This window comes from Papio anubis, chromosome 7, assembly GCF_008728515.1.
Source record: "Papio anubis isolate 15944 chromosome 7, Panubis1.0, whole genome shotgun sequence".
NCBI classification, from domain to species: Eukaryota; Metazoa; Chordata; class Mammalia; order Primates; family Cercopithecidae; genus Papio; species Papio anubis.
The window spans coordinates 70190684-70206518 of record NC_044982.1 but is presented as its reverse complement, the minus strand read 5'-3'; the positions used below and the strand labels follow the sequence as shown (position 1 = coordinate 70206518).

The following is a 15835-nucleotide window of genomic DNA, read 5'->3' as shown; positions in this document are numbered from 1 at the left end:
TTTTGTGTGTTTGATTGCTGATATACTTTGACTTTACTGGGTTATTTATTTATTTTTACAGACAGGGTCTTGCTCTACAACCCAGGCCAGATTTCAGTGATGCATCCATAGCTCACCGTAACCTCAAACTCCTGAGTTTAAGTGATCCTCCTGCCTCAGACTCTAAGCACCTGGGACTACAGGCATGTGCCACCATGCCAGGCTATTTTTTTTTTTTTTTGTAGAGACTGTGTCTTTCCTATGTTGCCCAGGCCACTCTTGAACTCTGGCCTCTGAAAGTACTCGGATTACAGGCATGATCCACAGGACCCAGCCCTAGGTTTTCTATTTTTGATTGTGAAATAACCTCTGATTGTGAAGACACCTGCTTTAAGAGCTTTTTTCCCCAAAAGAATTGTAAGAACACAGTTGTCTCTCAGGGGATTTAGCCTCATCTTGCATGAGAAAAAGGTGGAGGTGTATCGTCAGACTTTGGACATGTGGACTTCTTCCAGTGTTGGACATTTAGTTTCCGCTTCTCTTACAGTTAGATGCTGGTATATGACTGAGTTTTAACCAATGAAATGTGGGCAGAAGTGATGTGCGTCTTTTCCAGACTTGGCTCCTAAAACCTGCTGCATGGTTCTCTGTGTTCTATCTCTTCTCCATCTGCTGACAAGACGTAGAGAATCCAGGACACGCCTTTGAGATGTAAGGAATGCTACAGCCACCAATTTAGGAGTTTCCATTCTAGGATCCACAGATCCCCTAAACAATTTACGGAGAGAAATCAGAGAGTCCCTAAACTTGATTACGGAAAAAAAAATCACATATTTATTTTCACTATCTTTTATCTGAAATTTAGCATTATCTTCAGTCATGATTGAAAGCAAAAAAATCCTACCAAATTAGTACCTGTAACTTTGATATCAACAGAATTCACAGGGGTTTTTTTAAATCACAGGATAGTTGTAGATCATTTGCATTCATTACTTCTTTGAAATTATCATAATTACTGATTCATTTCTGGATTTTATTTCAATACTTTAATAAAGAAGCATCTATTGCTATTTTATTATTTTGATAACTGTATTTCAGTATAATTGTTTTCATTTGTAATTCTAAGTGTTTTGTTTATTATAATCTTATTTATTGTCTGCATTTTACTTATACTTAAGAAAAAAAATCATCCTGAGAACAAGTCCAAAGCATTCACCAGACTCCCGAGGGGCCCATAGCACCCAGGTTGACCTGTGATGTGAATAAAAAATAAATCTCTGTTGGTTGAGCATCTGAGATATTAGGGTTGTTTGTTACAGCAGCTGATGGTGAATAAAACAGTCTAACTGTAGTGGATTGAATTATGGCCCCTAAAAGAGATGTGTACCCAGAACCTCAGAATGTGACCTTAATTCAAATAAGGGTGTTTGTAGATCTAATTGAGGTAAAGATCTCAAGATGAGATCATTCTAGATTAGGACAAGTCTTAAATCCAATGACAAGTATTTTTATAAGGAACAGAAAAGAAAGAGACAGTGAGAGAGAAGGTCCTCTGAACGTGGGAGCAGAGATTGAAGATATGTAGTAACAAACCAAAGAATGCCAAGGATTGACAATGGCTTAGGAAAAAGGCAGGGAATAGTTTCTGTTTCATAATCTCCAGAAGGAACCAACCCTGCTGACAACTTGACTTTGCACTTCTTTCCTCCAGAACTGTGAGATAATAAATGTATGTTGTTTTAAGCTACCAGTTTGTGATAACTTGTTACAACAGACCTAGGAAACTAATACACTAACCATTTTTTTAAAACTTAGCATCTTAGTATCATTCTTCTATATGTAAGTATCTACCTTTGATTTATCTGTTGTATTTATTTTTCCTGTCTCTTCTTTTGCTAATTCTAACACTTAATAGCAGTACGGTTTTAAGTAAGTTAGATCAGGGCTCCCCAACCCCTGGGTTGTGAACCAGTACTGGTCTGTTAGGAACCAGGCCACACAGCAGGAGGTGAGCAGTGGGTGAGTGAGCATTGCCCCCAGAGCTTCACCTCCTGTCAGATCAGCAGCATTCACTACTCATAGGAGTGTGAATCCTGTTGTGAACCATGCATGTGAGGGATCTAGGTTGCGCCCTCCTTATGAGAATCTAATGCTCGATGATCCAAGGTGGAACAGTTTCATCCTGAAACCGTCCCCTACTTCCCTCATCGCCTGACAATCCCAGGCCATGGAAAAACTGTCTTCCATAAAATTGGTCCCTGGTGCCAAAACGGTTGGGGACTGCTGAGTTAGATAACCTCTCTGTGCCTGTTTCCTTACCTGTAAAATGGGAATAACTATAGTCCAACCTTATATGGTTGTGTAAGGAGTAAATTTGTTTGTTTTCTTTCCTTCTTTCTTTCTTTTTTTTTTTTTTTTTTTTTTGAGGCGGAGTCTTGCTCTGTCACCCAGGCTGGAGTGCAGTGGGGCAATCTTGGCTCACTGCAAGCTTCACCCCCCTGGTTCGCGCCATTCGCCTGCCTCAGCCTCCCGAGTAGCTGGGACTACAGGCACCCGCCACCACGCCTGGCTGATTTTTTGTATTTTTAGTGGAGATGGAATTTCACTGTTAGCCAGGATGGTCTCGATCTCCTGACCTAATGAAACGCCTGCCTTGGCCTCCCAAAGTGCTGGGATTACAGGTGTGAGCGACTGTGCCCAGCCAATTTTTTTTTTAATACATGTGATGTGCTTAGAAATCATGGCACTTAGTAAGCACTCAATATTAGTTACCATTACTTTTAAACTTTTATTTATTTTGTATATATTTTTATTTTTTATTTTATTTTATGTTTCGGGATACATGTGCAGAATGTGCAGGTTTGTTACATAGGTATACATGTGTCATGGTGGCTTACTGCACCTATCAACCCATCATCTAGGTTTTAAGCCCTGCATGCATTAGGTATTTGTCCTAATACTCTCCACCTTGCTCTCCACCCTGTGTTCTTTCTCTCCCCGTGTCCATGTGTTCTCATTGTTCAACTCCCACTTATGAGTGAGAACATGCTGTGTTTGATTTTCTGTTCCTGTGTTACATTGTTGAGAATGATGGCTTCCAGCTTCATCCATTCATTCATGTCCCTGCAAAGGACATGATCTCATTCTTTTTTATGGCTGCATAGTATTTTATGGTGTACATGTGCCACATTTTCTTTATCCAATTGTTACTTTTAAATTATGGTGTTTTTCAGCATACAACATTAAAAGCTTTGCACAAAAATCACCAATAAAAGCTATGACTTTTTATTTCCTTTTTGGAGAACTTAAGATATATGTGACTAATCATAATTCAGGTTGGGGAAAGAATTTTCTGTTAGAAGAGTAAAATATGTTAGTAATTAGACCAGCAATCACGAGTTCATGTGGCAGGGAATAGCAATTGAAGTCATATCTGATGAGGGTTGCTTTATGGGATCAGTAATCTTTCTAGGTAAATAAAGAAAGGAGTTGTACAGGTTAAGCATGGTATGTATTTTCAGAGCAAAACATACGTGGAATCAAGCAAAATAGCAGCAGAAACTGATAATGAATTAATCACAGAGTTCACTAGGTAGAATGTGTTGAATGATGTTCAGCCTTCAAGGTAAAGGCCATCCTGAGAAAATCTTGCCTGGAATATTAAGAATGGTGGAGCATATGTAAAGGGAGTGTGCTCATTATGGGATGTGGTTAGTGTGACAGTGGTAAGGCTGGGATGAGGGTAGGCTTGCTATATCAGCAAAAGAACATAGGGCAAAGTCACCCCCTTAAATCTTGGAGCTACAACTTGTTACTGTGATCATGCTAGTCCTAGTGATGAACAAAAGTCACCTGACAGGTCCTTCAAATGCATAGGTCGAAATCACTGTGGTAATCCTGGGGAATAATAGCAATAAAGTAACATCTATTAAGCACTAACCATGTGCCCAGTTTATTCAGCCCTAACCCTGTCTGTGCATGATCTAACACATGTAAATGACCATGTGGAGGATAGGTCCTGCTTTCAGGTAGTAAAAGTGATATTTTCTCTGCCCTGCCACTTTCTCTCCTGAAGCCATTGCCCAAGGATTTAGATATGACAGAGAATATACAGAAGGCATTTGAGTGCCCATGAATGCTTTGATATGAGAACTGTCTGTTGCCAATGTGGTACTTTACCCTTGTCTAGTTGTTACTATAGAAGTTACCCCCTTTACCTACATTCAGGAACAGGCTCAGTTTCAGACCTGGTAGTTCTCTTCCTATTGATTTTTCCTAGCCAGTAACTTTCTGCTACAGGTAAATGTCACCTTAATACAGTCTCCATTTGCCACAAATCTTACTATAAAACAACAAAGTACATAATGGCTATCTTTCCTCCTACTAGGTACATTTTCATGTCCTTTTTTTTCTCCTAAATATAGCCTCGAAAGTCAACATGCTTTATCTTTCACCCACCAGACCCCTGATTGTCTCTCATTCCTGCAACTCCTAATGGTGCATATCAGTGAGGGCAGAGCACTGGCACCAAGGGACTGACTAGCAGTTCAATTAAGAGGGTAGATTGATTTTCCTCTAAATGTGTAGGTTATCTTTGATTTACCTTTGCATATTTGAATCTGCAGATTACTTAAGCATGTACATTTTAATTTTCACATTCTTATGCACATCCTTTTTATGGTATAAAAATAAATTCATGTTTTAAAAGAAGAATTTGAGAAAATCTTATGTGGATATGACATTCAATTTTAAAAATACTAATTTTCAAGTTCACTGGCTTAACCATTCTGTGATTTTTTTTTTTTTTTTGTCTCAGTCCATCTTTTGCTAGTGAAATACATTAGCTTCTATCTACTGGTAATGCCATTAATAAACCATGGATGTCATACATTTACTTTCTCAGCTTAGCCCAGACAAGCATAGCCTGTGGCATTTTTGAAATAACTGCTGGTACCATTCCAACCCGATCTTCAAGCACCCTCCTATACACTCATTATCTCAAAATATATTTGCAAGTGTAGCTTGACTGAACTACTTGTGCCTGCCTGCTTGCTTTCTCTCTTTTTTTTTTTTAAGCAATAAGATACCAAATTTTATTTATTTTTATGCTCAGATTTCGTTTTATTTATTTATTTATTTATTTATATACTTTATGTTCTAGGGTACATGGGCACAATGTGCATGTTTGTTACCTATGTATACATGTGCCATGTTGGTGTGCTGCACCCATTAACTTGTCTTTTACATTAGGTATATCTCCTAATGCTATCCCTCCTCCCTCCCCTCACCCCACAACAGACCCTGGTGTGTGATGTTCTCCTTCCTGTGTCCAAGTGTTTTCTCATTGTTCAGTTCCCACCTGTGAGTGAGAACATGCGGTGTTTGGTTTTCTGTTCTTGCCATAGTTTGCTGAGAATGATAGTTTCCAGCTTCTCTCTCTCTTTCTGTCTCTCTATGTCACTCTCTCTCCCTCTCTTTCTTTCATTTTTACTGTCTTTGGGGCTTTCTTTCTGCTGTGCCCTGAAGTCTTGAATGCTCCACTTTTTGCCAGTCCAAGACTTGCGGTCCTTTTAAAGGTTATCTCAAGGTCCATATATAACAAGAAACTAATTCTTACAGTCCTTTGCAATGTACCAAATAACTTATTATTTATATTGTCTGTTTTGTCCTGTCAGATTGCTATATCTATAATATAGCAATCATATAGATTATACAGCAATTATATAGAACAAGACAGAATATAAATGAATATAATGCATTTCATGCTCTACTTTATATTTGACTTGTTTCCTTTCTAAATACTTCACATTTGAAAGTCTTCTAAAAGACAGTGGTGTTTAAGGACTTTAGAATTAGAGTCCTGGATCCTGCATTAACTTCCCATGTGACTTTAGGAAGTTTACCTAGCCTCTTTAAGGGGCAGTTTCCCCATTATTTGGGTTGGAGCAATAAGACCTGCCTCACAGGGATATTTTAAGGATTCAATGAGATGTGTGTATAATGGCAGGCAATTAAATAAATAAATAATTGTTGTTATTATTTCTCTAAAAGATTGTAGGCTTATAAGATCAGGGATCATGTCGTTTTTTTCAGTTGTTCTTTTTCCATGGTGACTAGCCCAGTGTTACAGGAAAAAAAAAAAAAAAAAAAAAAAAACTTGTATAATAGACAGGTATTGAGTAAGGACAAACAATTTTCATGGCTTTCTATATTTTATTCAGTTTTTAAAGACAGATTTATTTCTGATTGCTTATCTTTTTAGGGCTCCCCTTGTCTCAATTGTTTATTTTTAATAAAAATTTTATATATCCATTTATTTCACTTTTGCCCAGCCATCTTTTCCCCTTCCCAACGCAGACTTCTGTACCCTGTAATGCATTTGCTGGTCAGTTTCTTCCCTGGTTTGTGTGGGAATTACTTCATAGCATTGTGAATATGAAAATTAGATAACATAAAAAACTTCTTAGCATAGTGATTGGCACATATAATAAGCCTACTATTTTATCACTTTTTTTCAAGACATTTGATTATTTTCCTTTCTTTGATCCACATTTATTTATTTATTTATTTATTTATTTATTTAAGAAAGAGTCTTGCCCTGTTGCCCAGGCTGGAGTGCAGTGGCATAATATCAGCTCACTGCAACCTCTGCCTCCCAGGTTCAAGCGATTCTCCTGCCTCAGCCTCCCGAGTAGCTGGGATTATAGGTACCCGCCACCACGCCCAACTAATTTTTGTATTTTTAGTAGAGATGGGGTTTCACCATGTTGGCCAGGCTGGTCTCGAACTCCTGATCTCAAGTGATCCACCCGCCTCAACCTCCCAAAGAGCTGGGATTGCAGGCGTGAGCCACCACGCCCAGCTGTTTTTAGTTTTTATTTTTCGAGATAGAGTCTTGCTGTGTTGCAGGCTGGAGTGCAGTAGCATGATCTCCGCTCACTACAGTTTCCGCCTCCCAGCTTCAAGCATTTCTGGAGCCTCAGCCTCCTGAGTAGCTGGGTTTACAGGTACATGACCCCATGCCTGGCTAATTTTTATAATTTTAGTAGAGAAGGGGTTTCACCATGTTGGCAAGGCTGGTCTTGAACTCCTGAGCTCAAGTGATCTGCTCGCCTCAGTCTCTCTAAGTGCTGGGATTACAGGTGTGAGCCACTGTGCCTGGCCATGATCCTCATTTATATTCCCATTCTTACTCTTCTTTTTTCAGCCATCTATTATTTTAGAAAGAAAGAAAAAGGGTACTCAATAAGTCATGCTCCTTCTGCCAATTGTTTTCCCCTTTCATTTTTAGTAGTCTCTAAGTATAGATTCTACAACAACCCTCAAGATCAGGAAGTGTCTTTTTGTGTACCTCTTGCAGGAATGAGAGACAATCAGGGGTCTGGTGGGTGAAAGGTAAAGATAAACTGAAATAGGTAAATTCTTGTTATTATCAATAACTGAAGGGTAATACAATTTATATTTTGAGCTTTTGTAATGAGAGTTCTCTTTTCAGTCAATTTCATCTCATTTATTTTTGTCAATACAAATAGGTTTCCAAAACGCTTGGAAAACCTCCCTGAAGAAAATAAACTGTATTATCTCCTTTGTTATTGTTTTTAAACCCTTTCACCTGGCTTTACCTCCTATCCTTACACCCAAACAGCAGCATCATCTCCCTCACAAAGAAAAAAGGAAAAACTATTGAGATTAAAGTATAGTTTTACAGCAACTTTCTTGAAAAGGTAAGTTAGTTAAATCATGGGCAAAGAAAATACTAAAATTTATACGAACAAATACGTGCCTATTAAGCAACACATTAACTGCAAGCAATTTCATATGTAAATTACCTATAATTTGAATGCAATTTTCTAAATTTTTTTTAATGTGAGTAGTTCTAAAAGTTCTTTGGTGTTTAATAACATGTGCTATTATTAAGACAGTTGTTAAAGTGCAGATGTTTTGTTCAGTGCCTGGCCCTTTCAGTATACTGTCTAAGAGAATGTTGTTACTTAGAACTGAAGCTAACTATCTTGGGCCTTTAGGCTTTCTTTCTCCTCAACATTAATTATATGTCTGATGCTTTGGTAGGCAATGGAGATTCAACTGTGAACAAGTCAGATGCAGCCCTACTCTTGGGTTCTGCAGAGTCTAATCACACAAATATTCAAGTGTCTGATGTGAGTCTGGCGCTGTCCTGGGAATTTTAAAGGAAAAGATACTCCATGTGCTTGAAGAGCTTCTGAGTTCTTATCCTCTTGAGTGGTATTTTCCTGAGAACTTCACAGCAACTTACACTGACCCATCCACCTAGTTTTCTAAGATAGGGGAATTGAGAACACTGTCAGTCAGCTTATTTTCATTTAAAACTAGGAATCCATTTAAACTGAGGAAAATCTAGGTGTGAGAAGATTGGTTAAAATAAAAGATACGGCCAGGCGCGGTGGCTCAAGCCTGTAATCCCAGCACTTTGGGAGGCCAAGACGGGCGGATCACGAGGTCAGGAGATCGAGACCAGCCTGGCTAACATGGTGAAACCCCGTCTCTACTAAAAAATACAAAAAACTAGCCGGGCGAGGTGGCAGGCGCCTGTAGTCCCAGCTATTCGGGAGGCTGAGGCAGGAGAATGGCGTAGACCCGGGAGGCGGAGCTTGCAGTGAGCTGAGATCTGGCCACTGCACTCCAGCCTGGGCGACAGAGCAAGACTCCGTCTCAAAATAAATAAATAAATAAATAAAATAAAATAAAAGATACTAACTCTGCCATAAAGAGTTTTAAAATTGTGCTAGATTCAATCATATCATTTTTGAATAAGCTAATGCCATATTGCCATATGTTCTTACAGTCATTTCAAATATGCAGACACATGGAATATGTAAATTCTAGGCAGATAATGAACAGCATAAATAAAAATCATAGTAGCTAAATCAGTGGAGGCTGTTCTTTAATTTTTATAGATTTAATGTCCTCTAAAATGGTCTCATTTATTCAAAAAGGGAATTTATAGGGTTTGTTGTATGGAATTTCCAAAATCTCACAATGGAAGAAGTAAATATTATTTATTACTTTAATACTAATTTTTATACCACCTTGCATTTAACATTTATATACTTTTACAGAGGTTCAGGGTAGGAGTTTGTCACGAAAAGACACTTCTGTGGACATCCTGATAAAAATAAAGAATTCTGCAGTAGGTTTAGTAATGTTGCTGCTATTTCAGAAGTCATGTTGAAATGCAATTTAGAATAGAACAGTTTAGAAGACAGTAATCCATTTTTTTATGGGTTAATAATATGAGGGAAATATCATGTAGCATCAAGTTATTTGGGGGAGAGAGGGCTTGCCTTTAGCAAAATGTAAAACTCCACTTTCCTTTTATTAAATCCCTATCTTCTCTCCAGGCCAGTTCTCACCTTCCACCACTACCCTACCTATGTGTTTCCCCTGATCTTTTTCCTGTACAATAGAGAATTTTGTTAAAACAGTATTCTTGGAGAAAGTCATACCACCATATGTACCTTGGCCTACTACAAAAATCAATCTCTCCTATTCCAACTGGGTTCTCATTGCTGCTAGGTTATCTTGATATTGATCTCCTGTTTATTCCCCAGCACACTTCCCTTTGCCGATGCTTCAAGTCTCTCATTGCTCACACGTCTAATTCACTACTTACCCTTTCCATTCTCACCAGATAATAACCATCCTACTTTACTGAGAAATTCACAGGTAACTGGTGTGTGCTTTCTCATTTCTGTTATCTCTACCTTAAAGCAGCAAATGTTTATTGAGTATCAACCATATCCTAGGCAATGGTATGCCAATAGTGATGTAGCTGATTGTCTTCGTACCCATCATATCCAGAACAGTTCCTGATACATAGTAGGTGTCCAATAAATATTAAAATGAAGGTACTATGAATGAAAAAATAGATCTAGTGGCTGAGATGCTTTAGCTAGAGAAGAAGGAAAGTAAGGAAGCACGCAATAGGTGTTGTGACCTCCTCAGATGTTCTTTCATGGTAAAGTAGGATTGTTGCTCTGTCAAAGGAAGAAGTGTTTTTTATTTCCAAGACTAAACTCATACCATCCCTTCATGCTTCCTCTGTGAACTTGATTTGTCTCTCCCAAAGGAGGACATCTTCACTATACCTGAACACATATACTCATATGCTCACACACTATACACCACCAGCTTCAACAACTAAACCTCTACCATGCCTTGTTGACTGGAAACATCCTATTTTCATAGTTCTATTTTGCATAAGTTGTTTGCAGTTTCTACAGTATACTCATTTCCTTGCCATCCATGTTGTCTCCCTGCATTTTTACTTCTGTTTTATTACTCATATTTAAAATAGGTAAAATCTCACCTATTCTAAGACTCAGCTTGAGACTCACCCTTTCCACCAGGCTTTCTCTGGCCCCCTCGTAACTGGAAGCTTCCTTGAGAGAGCTAGCATTGTCTGTGCTATTCTTATGACATATATCATTACCTGCTGTCCTAGTTGTTTTGTGTTGCTATAACAGAATACTACAGACTGGGTACTTTATAAAGAAAATTTTATCTGGCTTATGGTTCTGGAGGCTGGCACTGGCATCTTCTCAGCATCTGGTGAGGGGTTGCCGTGTCATCTCATAGTGGAATGTAGAAGGGCACAGAGTGTGAGAGCAAGAGCAAGCAGGAAGGGGGCCAAACTCATCTGTTTTATTAATATAAGGAATCCACTCCTGTGATAACTAACCCACGCCTATGATAACTAACCCACTCCACCCACTCCTGTGATAACTAACCCACTCCTGAGATAACTAACCCACTCCTGTGATAACTAACCCACTCCTGAGATAACTAACACACTCATGTAATAACTAACCCACTCCTGAGATAACGCATCATCACTACTTAAAGGTCCCATGGCTTAATACTGTCACAATGGCAATTAAAATTTAATGAGTTTTGGAGGGGACATTCAAACCATAGCATCTGTTTTCTATTTCCATGCAATGTCATAGATTTCATTTCCCTAACATAATCAGGGTTCAATAAATATTGGTTGAATGAGCATTGATAAACTGAATACCTTCAATGAGAATGGCAAAAGAAAAAAATGATTAAAGTTTTACAATATACATATTTTTGTATAATAACTCCAACAAACAATTTTAAATGCCATTTCTATTCATGTCTTATCACTCAAATGAAGTTTTCAGAAATTTGTCTAGTTTCAGTCTTAGCTAGCCAGACATTGTTAGAAATGGTGATAGTGATATCATCTTAGTTCCTTCCTTCTATTGTGAGAGGAAACTAATGTCTAATATAATATGTGTTACAAAAGACTCAATTTATCCAATAAAACTTCAAGACAATTTCAAAGGACCTCTGAAAGACTGATTTCTGAACCACTTCCAAGACATATTACTTAAGACTACAAATGAGGATTTCTGGTTTGCTTTCAAATGGTTCTGATGTTCCTCATTTTGTTATGTTTTTCAGTTGGTGCTGGTATCACTGTACCTCTCAAATAGCTTCCCCATTTTGACTAAGAATGAAGAGGTTCTTGGATAAAGAACTTGTAAAAATCAGGTACAATAATAAAGTTGTGAATGGTTCTTGGAATTTGCTAAAATGAAATGCTGCATCTAAGTGCAATGTAAGTGCAACGTCTTAGCCGTGTAAGATCATTATCATAAAGTAATCATCGTGATTAAAAAAACCCTAATTGAATCATTATTCTTTCCAAAAGATCATAATTCTAAGAATACTTCTCAGAAGCTCTCAAGTTTAATATGGAGCAGGAAATATTGCAATGAGTCCTCAAGAGTGAGAAATTAAAAAAAAAAACAGTTGTGCCATTCTTTCATTATGCTTTTTAATCATTTCATTATTCGTAACTATACAGTACTTATGTGTGGTGAAGGATGTAGTCATAGAGGAATGTATCTGTCAGCATATTGATATATAAAAGAGAATAAAAGTAAAAAAATAAGTATACTCAGTAGGTTCTCATATTTCATATTTGAAACTTTAGATATGTGTTCCTTTTTTGAAACACATGAAAACATTTATTTATTTATGCTATAAATAGGTAAAAACAACTCTTAAATAGATCAGCAGAGCCAGACCAGCGATTTCTTATCTTGACTAAATGGACATACCAACAGCAAAATAAAGTCAAAATAGGCATATAATTTTACAGCTGCATCTATGAGGACACAAATGATATTTTAATATTCAATCAGAAATATTACATACAAAAGTTACAGAAATCTACCACTAAATTTTCTGGTGGTTTAAGATTTTAGTGGAGTCTGTGGGGTTTATACAATTTTAAAATTTCAAATTAATGTGCCAAGTGTGAAGGGGCGATGCATACCAAAGGGGAGAAAGAAATGTAATTGTGAACAACTCAGAAGATGTTTGAAGGATCTATAGAGCTTAATTCTTTACCTACCAGTTTCAGAAATGAAATGCCTAATCTAATATACTTCTGGATCATATTTGAAGATGCTTTAATTTAGCCAATCATTTTGTTTTTCAGTCTCCTCCCATTTTGGCATACTGTGTCCCACCTTGACATTAAGAAGTTATTAGTCAGCATTGGAGAGGCTGTGCTGCAGTAATGAATGTTGGTGGCTTAAAACAGGGCAAGTCTGTTTCTTACTCCTTTTACATGGTGGCTGTAAGTTGACCAGGAACTCTGCTCTACATTTTCCTCATTTAAGGACCCTGGTTGAGGAGGGGGCTCCATCTTCATTCTTCCACAAATACTGCAGCAAAGAACAAGTAAAATGGCAAATAGCACACAGACTATTAAATCTTCTCCCTAGAATGACTATTTGTCACTTCTGATCACACTAATTGATTAAAGCAAATCACATGGCCATGTTAATTTCAAATGGGGTCAAGAAGAGTAATCCCCTCATGTGCCTAGAAGGAAAAAAGCCAGAATGTTTAGTGCACTAATGATTTCCACGGGAAATTTCCATAGGAAAGATTAGAGATGGCAACTCTTCTAACCCATTCTTAGTTCAAGCCAGATTTCAGTGTGGAATTTCTTCCTTTTCTAGTTGTAGAACTCCAGGAGTATAACAATATATGATAACTCTCTTCAAGGATTTATGAGAGAATAGTATATGAAGCATTAGGATCAACTGTTTTACTATTCATTCATTTATTTATATGGTCTTTCTTTTGCCCCCAAGTGAGAGTTGAAGCCAGCTGGACTTCCTGGGTAAAGTGGGGACTTGGAGAACTTTTCTGTCTAGCTAGAGGATTGTAAACCAATCAGTGTTCTGTGTCTAGCTAAAGGATTGTAAATGCACCAATCAGCACTCTGTAAAAACGCACCAATCAGCACTCTGTAAAATGGACCAATCTACACTCTGTAAACTGGACCAATCAACAGGAGGTGGGCAGGACCAAATAAGGAACTAAAAGCTGACCACCCAAGCCAGCAGCAGCATGCTGTGGAAGCTTTGTTCTTTCGCTCTTCACAATAAGTCTTGCTCCCGCTCACTCTTTGGGTCTGCACTACCTTTATGAGCTGTAACACACACCGCTGCGGTCTGTGGCTTTATTCCTGAAGTCAGCGAGACCACGAACCCACTGCAAGGAAGAAACTCTGGACACATTGTAAGGAGCAAACTCCAGACTCACCATCTTTAAGAGCTGTAACACTCACCGGGAAGAAGGTCCGTAGCTTCATTCTTGAAGTCAGCAAGACCAACAATCCACCAGAAGGAACCAATTCCAGACACACAAGGAGGATATAATTTGGTAGAAAATATAGGTCTAGGCTCCATGAATCAATTAGGAGGGTGAGGCTAGCCATCATATCATTCAAGTGAATGGTGATAGGCCACATAATGGAAAAATAAGGACAACTCACGTCTGTAATCCCAGCACTTTGGGAGGCCAAGGCGGGTGGATCATCTGAGGTCAGGAGTTTGAGACCAGCCTGGCCAACATGTTGAAACTCCATCTCCTAAAAAGCCAAAAAAAAAAAAAAAAAATTAGCTGGGCATAGTGGTGGGTGCCTGTAAGCCCAGCTACTCAGGAGGCTGAGGCAGGAGAATTACCTGAACCTGTGAGGCGGAGGTTGCAGTGAGCCAAGATCATGCCACTGTACTCTAGTCTGGGTAACAAGAGTGAAACTCCATCTCAGAAAAAGAAAAAATAAGGACAGATGAAATTACATGAAAGATTAGTGTTAAGTGGAATCAGTTAAGAACATTTTGTTGAGAAAGTACACCATTAAGTAGACACGAAAGACTAGATTTAGATTGATAGAAAGAAGAAAAGAGGGTATTTCTAGTCAGAAACACAGTGACTTAAGAGTCCAGAAATGGGAATGAACAAGGAAGAAACAGAGATGAGATTTGCTCAGTTGGGCAAGGATGAGATTAGAATCGAAGTGGCATATCAATTCAGATCAAGTTTTCTATGAATTGAAACATGAGGCTAAAAAGTTCAGATGTTTAGAAAAGATTTGTTTTGGTAGGCAACACTGACAAACTCTGGATTCAACCAAAGCCAGAATAAAAAAGTGTTTTAAGTTGTAGGAGTTTTATGGGGTACATCTAAAGATGAGACTCCTAAGAGGCTGTGTTTTGTCACAAATCTTGAGAAAGTTGAAAACAGGGTTCCTTTTCAACCTTGAAGAACTTCAGTCTGGTTGGGGAGATAGTGTTTAGTCTTTGAGTGAAAATTTTCAGGTGTAAATTTGGTCATGGAGAGAAACTCTTTCACTTTAAATAGTTAAGAAAAACAAAACCCTAATTCAACTATCCAAAAAAGTTTTGATTATTTTTCCTGGAGATAAGAGGTTGGTTTAACTTATGTCATAATGATAAAAATACACACATATATCATAAAATAGAAAATGTACACATGCTACCTAATAAAAGAGCATGTTGCATTTTCAGATCATAAATACAAATTTATTTTGTTCTGTTTATTAAAACATAAACAATGGTTTCATAGGAAAAGTATGGTCTTTAGAAGGATACAGACCTGACTCCAAATCCAAGCTCTGCAACTTAGTAGAAAAGTAGAGAAGGTTAATTCATTTTATATCCCAAAACCTCAGTTTCCTACCTGTAAAATAGGGAAAATAATTGTACCTGACTCAGATGGTTGTTGTAAGGATTAAATAATAAAACATTCATAAAATACTTAGCACAGAATAGGCATACTGGCAGTAATGATGATGATTATATATAGGCAGTTTCTAAATATTATTTAATTGAATTAAATTTAAGGAAAGGTTTCTTAATGTCTTTATATTTATAAGGATTATAAACTTAATAAATCCTAATTTGCTATTTATTAACTAAAGTTGACTTCATAATTTTATTTATATTTTATTAAACAAATATGTAAAAAGAAATAAAGAAGAAAATAAAGCTTAAGTCAGAGAATACATTGTTATATTTCTGAGGTATTCGTGAGCCTGTATTGGTTTTGTTCCATTTGTTAAGCATTGTATTCAACAAATAGGAATGTTAAGCATTACACTCCTATTTTGCAGATGGGGAAGCTATACAAGATAATAATTGCTTATTTACAAAGTTAGTTGAAAAAGCAGTCGTTTCAACTTTTGCCACTGGTTTGGATTAACTACTATCTTGATTTCTTTTTCCCCAGTAGTTTTATAGTACTTGCCTTTTAGGTTAAAAGTTGTAGTTTTGAGTGTGTCGATTTTCAAATTGTATCCTAACAACTATATTTTAGTCAATCTGAGATTCCTAAGAACTTCACCACTTCACAAAATTGCCTTCCTGGTTCCTTCCTCATATGTGTACTACACTTTAAATATAGAAGAATTGACAGTGTGATAATCACTAAAATGAAAATGAAGAAATAAAATAGAAATTCTTAC

At 37.4% G+C, this 15835-nt stretch overlaps 1 long non-coding RNA gene across 1 annotated transcript in view; it reads right to left on the bottom strand.

Annotated features, from left to right (window-relative positions):
- Positions 1–14052: 14052 nt before the first annotated feature.
- LOC110743765 overlaps positions 14053–15835 on the bottom strand; it is a 52835-nt gene continuing 51052 nt past the window's right edge. The window contains exon 4 of the long non-coding RNA XR_002523308.2: positions 14053–15051. This is a non-coding gene — a long non-coding RNA (uncharacterized LOC110743765). The remainder of the gene's footprint in view (positions 15052–15835) is intronic.